Raw genomic sequence first — 10922 nt, 5'->3', positions numbered from 1 at the left:
TTGTAGGATAATAAACCATCAAGAGGCAATTCAAACGGAGTCACTCACCAGATCCACAAGTGACAAGATCTGTGCTTTGTAGGCTGTCTCCTCTCTCTACGGCTCTGGGCATCACGCAGAGCTTTGAAATATATATTTGGAGTGAAGTGACCTGACTAGAAACTGACTCAGTTATAAATCAACTCCTGGCTCACTGATTACTTCTTTCCATTCATTCATTCATTCATTCATTCATTCATTCATTCATTCACCAGTATGGAATAATATACAAAGTACTGGGTTTTACGACAGCATTCTCATAGTGCATGTGGCACAGGCTCATCCTCTCCACCCTCTCTCATCCCCACCCCCTTCCTGCTGCTCCCCATTCTTCACCGAGGCACCCCTGCTACTTTCACATCTTTTTTTTTCTATTTAAAAGTCTAGGTTATGCATGAGGGAAAGAGGGATGCTCATTTCTCTAGGTCTGGCTTGTTTTCCTTATCACGAGGATCTCCGGTCCCGTCTGTTTTCCTGAAAATAACACGACTTTGCTCTCTTTCATGGCTAAAGGAAACTCCGCTGTATTAATACGCTTTGCTTTCTCTGTCCACACCATCAGTGGGCAGCAGGCTGGTCCCATGGCTCTTGTGAATAGTGCTTCAGTGATTATGGCTGTTCCAGTCGATGTCTCCAGACTAGGCTCTTTTGAGTGGCATCGCTGGATCTGTTTTGGTTTTTTTTTTTGGGGGGGGGGAGGTTACATCTTCTCCTCCTCCTCTTCCTCTTCCTCCTTCTTTTCTTTTCTTTTTCTTTGTCCTGTAGACCAGGCTGGACTCAAACTCAGAGATACATCTGCCTTTGCCTCCTGAGTGCTGGGATTAAAGGCGTTATTTTCTTCTTCAGGCGATCATCTGCAAACTGTGCATATAAGCCACACGAGGTGAACAGAAGTCTTGCTGTAGAGGAAGAAAGGCTAGAAATATACAATGAACTCACCTGGCCTCTCCCAACGCAGGCCACCTCTAAGGCCCACCGTCACCACTACCATGACAGACACCAAGATCACCCCAGTCTAGTCTTAACCAAATGTACTCATCTACAAGTATGCCATGCTGGATACATGTATGGTTAGCATTTTAGTCTGTGGCCAATTTGTGTTCCACAAACTCATCCTATACATCCCAAGTCCTGCAAGAAGATTTAAATCTGCACAAATAGATCTTGTCTTAGGGTTACTATGGCTTGTGTCAGCTTAACATAAAACGAGGCAGCACACCTGACCCTTTGTCAACTTGACACACAGATAATCACTGTTAATCTACAATCTTTTCTTTCTTGTTCATTCTTAAGATCACACATTAATAGAGACATCGCAACAGGTTACACACTTAAGAAGGCCCACAGCCTTTAAAATTTTAAACCCTTAAAAATTCAGTCTCTTCAAAATATCTAGTCTCTTAAAATCCAAAGTCTTTTATACTCTAATGTCTCTCAACTGTGGGCTCCTATAAAATCAAAAATAAGTTAAATACATTCTTACTTCAAGAGGGGAGAACCAGGGCAGAGTCACAGCCAAATCAAAGCAAAACCAAACTCCAACAGTATAAAACACACAGTGTCCAGTAGCTGGGATTGACTCACAATTTTCTGGGCTCCTCCAAAAGGTTTGGGTCACTTCTCTGGTTCTACTCTCTGCAGCACAAACAGCTTCTAGGGTCTGGCTCCCACTCCATCCCTGATGCTGTTCTTGGTGGTCATCCCATGGTACTGGCATCTCCAAAATGTTGGGGTCTCTGTTGCAGCTGGGCTACACTTTCGCCAATGACCTCCCCTGGCCTCTCCCAGTGCCAAGCCTCAGCTGCTCTCCATGACACCGCTTCATGCCTTCAAAATCAGTACCACCTGGGTGACGCTTACACATCACCAAGTCCTGTTGCCAGCACAAGGTACAACCTTGGCCACCTCTGGAACACAGTTCTTAAATGTTGAATCTGAGGAAACACTTCCCAGAAGATTTCACCACAATGATGCCGGTCTCTTTTTAATCACTGCTAATTTCTCAGTTCCAGCATCAACTGCCCCAGCAAGTTAAAACTTCCACTCCAGTGGTACGGATATTTTGTTAATCATGGCTGACTCTTCATCCGCAGCACACCAGAACCACGGGTTCTTAATTCAAACTATCCAACAGCCTTTAAATGATTCTTAAATTCCCTCTGGAACGTCACAAGCCTGGTCTTCACCATCTGCACTTCCAAGCTCCCACAGTACAGCTCACCAAGGTTTGAACCCTCAATGGCTTTTCTAGCCCAAAGTTTTGAAGTCCTTCCACAACACTTCCCCCAAACCGTCACTATCATAGCAATACCCCACATTCCTGGTACAACTTCTATCTTAGGGTTACTATGTGATGAACACCATGACCAAAAAGCAAGTCAGGGAGGGAAGGGTTTGTTTGGCTTACACTTCCATGTGATAGTTGATCATTGAAGGAAGTCAGGACAGGAACTCAATCAGGGCAGGAATCTAGAAGCAGGAGCTGATGTAGAGGCGATGGAGGAGTGCTGCTTACTGGCTTGCTCTCAATGGCTTGTTCAGCCTGCTTTCTTATAGAATCCAAGACTATCAGCACAGGGGTGGCATCATCCCCAATGAGCAGGGTTCCTCCCCAACAATCACTAATTAAGAAGTTGCCCTACAGGCTTGCCTACAGCCCAATCTTAGGGAGGCCTGGTCTTAAATGAGGCTCCCTTATCTCAGACAACTCTGTCTCTCATCAAATTGACGTGAAACTATCCAGTACACACCTCTACTCCTATTTCACTCAGTGGAAGAGCTTGCCTTATCTCGCTGGTGAGCTGAGCAGGGTCCCCCGTTGGGCAAGAAATAACATGCATCATTTCTTGGTTCAGAAGAGCAAAGAAGAGGAAAATTACAAAGGCTTTCTTCCTCTCTCCCTCTATTATTAAGGAGTTTGTACCAGTGACTTCCTAGGGCAATGGTTCTCAACCTACGGGTCTTAACCCCTTTGGGGTTGAACAACCCTTTCACAGGGGTTACATATCAGATCATCTTAATATCACATATGGACATTAGGATTCATAACAGTAGCAAAATTGCAGTTATAAAGTAGCAGCAGAAATAATTCTATAGCTGGGATCACCACGACATGAGGAATTGAATTAAAGAGTCGAAGCACTAGGAAGTTTGAGAACTACTGTCCTAGGAGGACCTTAAGGACTGGAGAATTCCATAATTCATCATAAGCATCCATGACCAAACTCCCAGCATTCACTGGAAATGTGTCTAAGCCGGGCTCTGCTAAGCCTGTACCTGTGCAGTTCTTGGTCACAGCAGAGCACCCACTAAGCGCACTTGCACACAGTCAGAGTTCCATCCCTTTAGAAGAAGATGCTCCATCAGTCTCAGGGTTAAGATGGTTCACTCCAAGAGGCCATGCACAAGAGTCACTCCTCTTCTAAATCAGCATTTCCTGGTATTTGGGCTTCAAATGCATTTATTTCGTTATGAATCCTATAGTGTTTTCTGACCCAGCTTTGCATTTCTATTTGGCGTTCCGTTTTCCTGAGTGCTCGAATTAAAGGACTGTATTTTTGGCATTTAAATGGCAGCCATCTACACTCTTTATGATGAGAGACACATTCACGGACTCATCCTCCCCAACTCAGGAAATTTCCCCGAGACCCGAGATCATGAACACTGGTTGATTTTTTTTTCCCATTAGAAACAGGCGACAGAGTTGAATCTGTGATCCAGGGATGTAATCCCGATGCTAGGAAGACAGGGACAAGAAGATCACAAGTTCAAGGTCAGCCTACAGCACACAGGGAGTCTAAGGGCATCCTGGACTGTGTGGTAAGCCTGTCTTTAAAAAAGGAAAAGGAAAAAGAAGCTGGTGACAGGTTGGCCTAAGTCATGGTCCTGGGCCTGTCCATGAGCTCGGGGGTCTTGGGTATTAGTGATTTAATATCAAAGATTTATCACTTGTGGGAAATTATATATTTATGAACAGCAATAGATTTTTCCCATGAGGCCAATCGAGAACATATCAAATAATATATATTTTTGCGTCCTACTGTGATAAAAAAAGATCCCCAACACCATAATGTTTTCTTTTATTGAAATTCTAAAGATTAATCCTGGTTTTGTGAGACAGCTCATAGAAGAGCGGTGTTAATATCACACCGCAGCCCAAGTTGTTTCCAGAGGCTGAATGAGGAAAAAGCATGCAGGAAAAGGTGGTTTGTTGAAAACAAAAATAATTCTAAAAAAATCAATACTGCATCTGAGACCTTGGCCTGGCAGTTTTTACTAGACTATTCTCCCGCTGAAGATTCTATTCTCTGCTCTAAATAGAACATGTGGAACATCTTCTCCTAAGTACAGTGCTGTGGCAGAAAAGCCTCTTTGTTCTGTCTACTTACAATTTGTCAAATAACTATACGAACTAAGTGAATGATAGCAACTTCCAGAATGCAAGCCAAAGACAACGGAAATATTCCTGAAGATGACTCCATTGGTGAACAGCATCTAAGACGGAAATGGCTATCCTTGGCCATTCAAGTATCTCAGATCGTTTGACACTCTATTATGCTATATATTTTATGTTATATGTCAAATATACTTTATACACATGAATCTATGTACACATTTGTATATGCACACCCATGTGTATGTGTGTACATGCAGTTATACATGTATGCATACAATGGTGTTATGAATATCTGTTATATATATATGTGTGTGTGTATATATATATATATATATATATATATATATATATACTTTGTGTGAAGTAAGTTCTTTGAGTGAGTGTGTAAGGACACGAAGAGAAGTAAAAAGGATCTGAAAATTCATTTGGAAATATAGATGCTGAACATGAATATCAGCCTACTGTGTAGCCCATCAATTCATCCCAAAGTGTGTAAACACACTTACCAAGAGAATGTGTGCTTGTTCACAGCAATACGCTCTGTAATAGCCCTGAACTGGAACAGGCTGGCAATAGACTACCGATAACAAGTGTGGTAGATACAACGCAATGTTCCCAGTCCACAACGTGAGCACATTACTGACACACACAACAAACTGGGTAACCCCCACAGCTGTAATGACGAGCAACAGAGCCAGGCCAAAACGCACACATGTTCTTAGAAGCAGAATAATATGACAGGGATTGTGATTAAAACATGGAGGTCAAAAAATGTCTTTTCATACAGAGCCTTGGTGAGGTATGTATGAGCTTTCTGCCTCAGTCTCCCCAAATCCCTAAGTGGTGAGATTTTTTTCCTCCTCCACCTCCTCCTTTTCTCCTCCAACCTTTTCTTCCCCTTCCCCTTTTTTATCCCTCTCCCCACGAGGGATCTGACCAACCTAGGGCTGGGTCGAGCTAGGCAAACCTTCTTCCACTGAGCTGTAGCTTAGTCAAGTGTTCTGTTTCCTGATCTGGGCACTGCTCACATAAGTTGTGTAAGGCTCATAATTTGTGAACATTCATCGAGCTAGAACTAGAACCCTATGTATTTGTTGTAAGTATGCTTTTCCTTCAACAAAACCCAGTCACCCTGCTCCGGATTGCAGCAGGATACACGAACCGCATGAGTGTGAGGGTAACCTGAGCAAACCATTCTATCGCAGGGCTTCTGAGCTACTTAGGACGTTTAGCAACAAAGCCCACTCCATCTACTCTAGACCATCAAATACAAGAGTTCACATACCATGGGCCCAGGAGCAGGCAGCAACAGTACTGGCTAATTTATGTCCTGACAAAAATCATATAGGCGCACACCTTCAATCCTAGCACTAGAGACATAAAGCAGGCAGATCTCTGTGAGTTTGAGATCACTCTTGTCTGCACAGTAAGTTCCAGGCCCAAAACAAAACTGGATAGATAAACAGACAGAAAGACAGACAGACAGACAGACAAAACAAACAGAGTCCCGCAGTCCCATGTTCTTGCCCTCTTTACTCTTCAAACACTCTTGGGCTGCTCTCTTAGTGTTAATAAGACAGCAAACATGGTTCTGGGAATGAAATCAATGTGTAGCAAAATTGCAGTTATGAAGTAGCAACGAAAATAATTTTATAACTGGGGGTCACCACAGCAGGAGGGACTGTATTAAAAGGTCGCAGAACTGGGGAGGTTGAGGACCGCTGCATTAGGGCAAAGGAAGAGGGGGTGACACTGAGAGTACATTGGAAAGCTGGGTACACGTGATGTCTGATTGACACTCAAGTTCAGGAAGTCAGTAGCTTTGGGTATCAGACTCAAGAAGATGTAAAAGGCAGGATCCTGGAGCTGGCAAAAGTTTGAAAGGTTCAGGTTTATTTGTAAATCCCAACAGCATTCATGTTTGGCTCAGTCTACCTAGTGTGGAGCAGCAGTCTGACTGGAAAGGAACGAGTGACCAGCCCCAGAGCAAGGCTGCTGGGAGCAGGGTGATCCTGCGGCCAGCAGCACCTTCAAGGAATGGTCCACAGCAGTTCTGTCAGGACTGCAGTGCCAACCTTGACCAGTCATTTCTGAGCCCATCACTCTGACCCAATCAGCATTTCTGGTTCTTCTGTTTCACTGACCTCTGAGAACATGACAGATGAGGGGGCTTCACGGAACATGTCCCGGAGCGTGATGGGAATCTGACTCTCTTCACTGCAGGAAAAAACAAACAAAAAAACAAAAAACAAAAAAAAAACATACATCCTTGAACAGCTGTGAGGAACCCTTTGCTATTCAGCCACAATGCTACACTACTCTTTGCTTCCTCTTCATAGAATAAAAACAGACTAAATGGTATATTCTAACCACTGTTTTCAAACACGCAGACTAGAGTACGGGACGTGGCAGAGGAAGAGCTAGAAATAGAACAGGTCTATCTATGGGAACCTGGACCATAAAAACCAAGAGAACTGCCCTGCGTGTGGAAGAGAAAAGGAGCTGCCCTGGGTTCTCCATCATGAGGTGACCACAGAGGGTCAGCTCAAAAATAGGTGCTTCACTTCAAAAGCTTCCTGGGAGCAATTTATAGTCATTCAGAAATCAGACTTGGGGACGCTGTGTGCAGAGAAGCAGGGACAGCATGTCAAAGGCAGAAATGTCCCCAGCGGGGACAAGGTGCAGATATCCAATCTCACCTGCCCAGTGTTGCCCAGTGTCAGAAAACGGACTCTCAGGTCTATTGAGCAGATAGGTGCACTTCTCAGGACGGTGCATGCTTTTCTAGGACTTCACCCACGGGTCCACAGAGACACCCGAAGAGGAGATGGTTATTGAAGAGGACATAGAGAAGCAAGGGTTGGGTGTATCACTGTCAGCCAGGCAGGAAGGGAGCTTACCACAACCGTCAGTGGTGATGTAGGTCACTAGACCACAAGGCAATGTGGTGATGGAGTTTAACCTTCTAGTCAGTGGCTAGAATACTCAGTTGGCTAAAAGAAAAAAAAGCAGTGTGCTTAACCAGTACTTAACCAGCCTCTTGTTTGTTTGTGTAATCAATCCAACATGTTTTAGTGAGTGCTACAAACCACTTCAAACGGGGCAGCTGTAGACAGCATGCACTTATCTCTAATGTCTCCAGGTCAGGTGGCTGCAGTTGGCTTGGCTGATGTAGCAGCCTCAGGCACTCCTGGGGCTGCAAGCCAGATGTTGACTGGGGCTGTGGTCTCATCCAAGGCTCAACCAAAGAAAGAGCCCTTTCCAAACAACTGAATGTCATTGACAGAACGTATCCCTCCATTGTCTCGCTAAACCCGCCACAGGTTCTGGTACAGAAATGTCTGCTGCGGTTTTGCTAAGGGACATGATGTGCCCATCAAACTGCCTCCTTAGCAACTGTGTTTCTGCCTCAGGTTAGTGTTGTTGTCAGCTTTGGTGACAACAGCTTTCCTTCTTGCAGTGATTATTCCAGAGACACTGGTCAGTGCGCTGAGAAAAGACACTGATGAATGCTTTAGCGAGGAACAAGATGTCGAGAGCATCCACCCCCCCCACCCCTGGAACACTGCAGAAGAAGGGGCAGAACGGAACCCTAGAAAAGGGGGAGCCGCTGGGATGCACATCCTGAGCTCTGGCGTGACAGCCATTCGTGTCTGCAGAAGATGGAGTCTGTCAACGTCCTGGCAGGGAGTAGGGAGACCCTCCTTGGATCCACCCTTCCGTGACAATTTATATGCACTGATGGTTGATGGGAGAGAACACTTCAAAGGTATAGCCATTGGTAAGGTATGACCCTATAAATAAACACTTATCCATGATCCTGTACACAAACCTGCTATAACTTGTTGGGTCGATAATAATAATAATAATAATCAGCCTGGTATACATGCATTTAATCCAAGCACTTGGGAAGCAGAGGCAGGCAGATCTTGGTGAGTTCAAAGCCAGCCTGGTCTACGTCATGAGTTCCAGAACAGCTAGAGCGTCATAGTGAGATCCTGTCTCGGGGTGAGGGGAGGCAGACAAAAATGATATGAAAGTAGAGGTGAGTTAGTAAGGAAGAGAAACAGTATCAGTAGGAGACAAGAGATGGCAACAAGGCGAACAGAATTAAAATAGAGTATGGACATGTATGAAAGTGACATAATGAAACATTATTTTCATAATTTATATATATTAATAAATGTTACAATTTTATACTAACATGATAGAAAGTTTTATAAAATGTCAATACAAAATATTTAACATACAGAATAGTTACGATTCAAAAGTAGATTTCCTTCTGTTTTTTTATTATTTTTTTTGGGGGGGGGGCAGGGTCTCTCTACGTATCTCTGGCTGTCTTGGAACTTGCTATGTGGATGAGAAGGCCATCAAAGTCACGGAAACTCACCTGTGCCTTCCTCCCAGAGTGCTGGGATTAAAGGCATGCACTACTGTGCCCAGTCCTCAAATACAGACTTTTAAAACAGAGAAAAGGATCTGGGGGGGGGGGGGGTTGTATCAAGATGCCCAATAAGAAATTCTTGTGTTGTCTAGTTCTCTGATTTCTTTTTTCTTTTTTTGAGACAGGGTTTCTCTGTGTAGCCCTGGCTATCCTGGAACTCACTCTGTAGACCAGGCTGGCCTCAAACTCAGAAATTCTCCTGCCTCTGCCTCTGCCTCTGCCTCTGCCTCCCAAGTGCTGGGATTACAGGCGTGCGCCACCACTGCCTGGCTCTGATTGTTTTTTAAAGTAGTCTACAATACATTAATATGCATGATTGACTTTGTTACTGATGTCTTAATCTTTTTTGTGTTGATATTTAGAAACTTAATTTAGAAACTTAGCTCAGAGCAGCAGCGCTGCATGATGGGAGTGTACCAGGCAGAAGAGTCATGCCAGAAAGGACTTACAAAGGAGCACGCCTCTGCTGGGCGTGGTAGCGCACGCCTGTAATCCCAGCACTTGGGAGGCAGAGGCAGGCGGATCTCTGAGTTCGAGGCCAGCCTGGTCTACAAAGTGAGTTCCAGGACAGCCAAGGCTACACAGAGAAACCCTTTCTCAAAAAAACAAAAACAAACAAACAAACAAAACAAAAAACAAAAAAGAACGAGCGAGCCTGGAAAGTTTGAACTCACCTCTTTTCATGGACCCACAGACTTCCTAACCCTCTTCCAACGGATGCGCCTGAGGACAACTGCGTCAATGGCCTGCCTGACACCCAGAGAGTCCCGCCTGCCTATGAAGTCCACCATCTCTCAACATGGCTACAAGAACTTCTGAAGAATGGGCCAGATCCAAGCCATCAGAACCCGGAGCCTCTCGAAAGCTCACAGCTCACTGTGGAACTAGAAACGGAGCCAAACAGGAAAAGTGAGAGATGAAGTGTGAGAAAATACGCTGCAGACAATGCTCGATCAAGCCCGGTGAGATGAGGATTAGGAGGAAGAAACAGCTCCTAGGCCCACCGAACCCAGGGCCAGCACCATAGCATGGGACTCAGAGGCCAGCTTCGGGTGCTGCAGAACAGAACTTCCTGATGGCAGACAGCCTGTGTCTACAATAGGCCTTAGCCTGGGAGGCTAAGTGTTATTGGGGTAAAGGCTTAGTCCCTGGCCTGGGGCAATGCTATGAGGTGACAGAGCCCTAGGAGGTGGGGTCTACTCTCCTCTGTTCTATCCCCTCCCCATCCTCATACCACTATTTTTGTTTGTTTGTTTGTTTAAACAGGATCTCATGTAATGAGCCCAGGATGTACTTCTGAGGGGAACCTCGAGGTTCTGATCTTCCCATCTCCCTACACTCTGGGAATCACAGGTATGGCCACCATGCCCTGATAGCTCTTCTCTATATAAGTCGATTATCCCAGGCATTTGTCATGCTAACGGGAATTTCACTGGCCACCACCAGTTTTAACAACATTTGCTTTAAGGGTGTCAGAGGGTGAAGAATGAGTGGAGACATCAAAAAAGTCATCAAAGTTGATTTCTAAAGTTAAAATGAGGGCAAATAGGAAAAACAAAAACAACAAATGAACAAACAAACAAAAACAAAAACAAAACAAAACCAACCACAGTGATGCAGGCCACTGTTTAAGGCAGTCATGATTTTTTATCAAAAAGGAGGCAGCACCTCTATACCCCTACTTCTCCCATCTTTACTGTCAAGTACAATCTTTTACCATGGAATGGGTAACAAAGACATTGATAAGGAAGGAGTAGAGCTCAGAGTTTAGAGATTATAGAAAGTGCCCCTTTCTCCAACTATGTAATGAATTAAAGCCACTTACCTGGATGAATTACTTCCCAGGATGCTGATAACCCTTGCAAATGGGATTGCCAGTCGAGCAACCAGAACAGCAGGTGCCAGAAGATGAGAGCTGGGGTTTTTAATACAATGCACGAGCACACACACACACACACACACACACACACACACACACACACAGAGAGAGAGAGAGAGAGAGAGAGAGAGAGAGAGACAGAGACAGAGACAGAGACAGAG

The sequence above is a fragment of the Mus caroli genome, unplaced genomic scaffold (genome assembly GCF_978045245.1).
Source record: "Mus caroli unplaced genomic scaffold, Mus_caroli_1 scaffold_14, whole genome shotgun sequence".
Classification (NCBI taxonomy): Eukaryota; Metazoa; Chordata; class Mammalia; order Rodentia; family Muridae; genus Mus; species Mus caroli.
The sequence above is the reverse complement of the archived record's forward strand: the minus strand, read 5'-3'. Positions refer to the sequence as shown.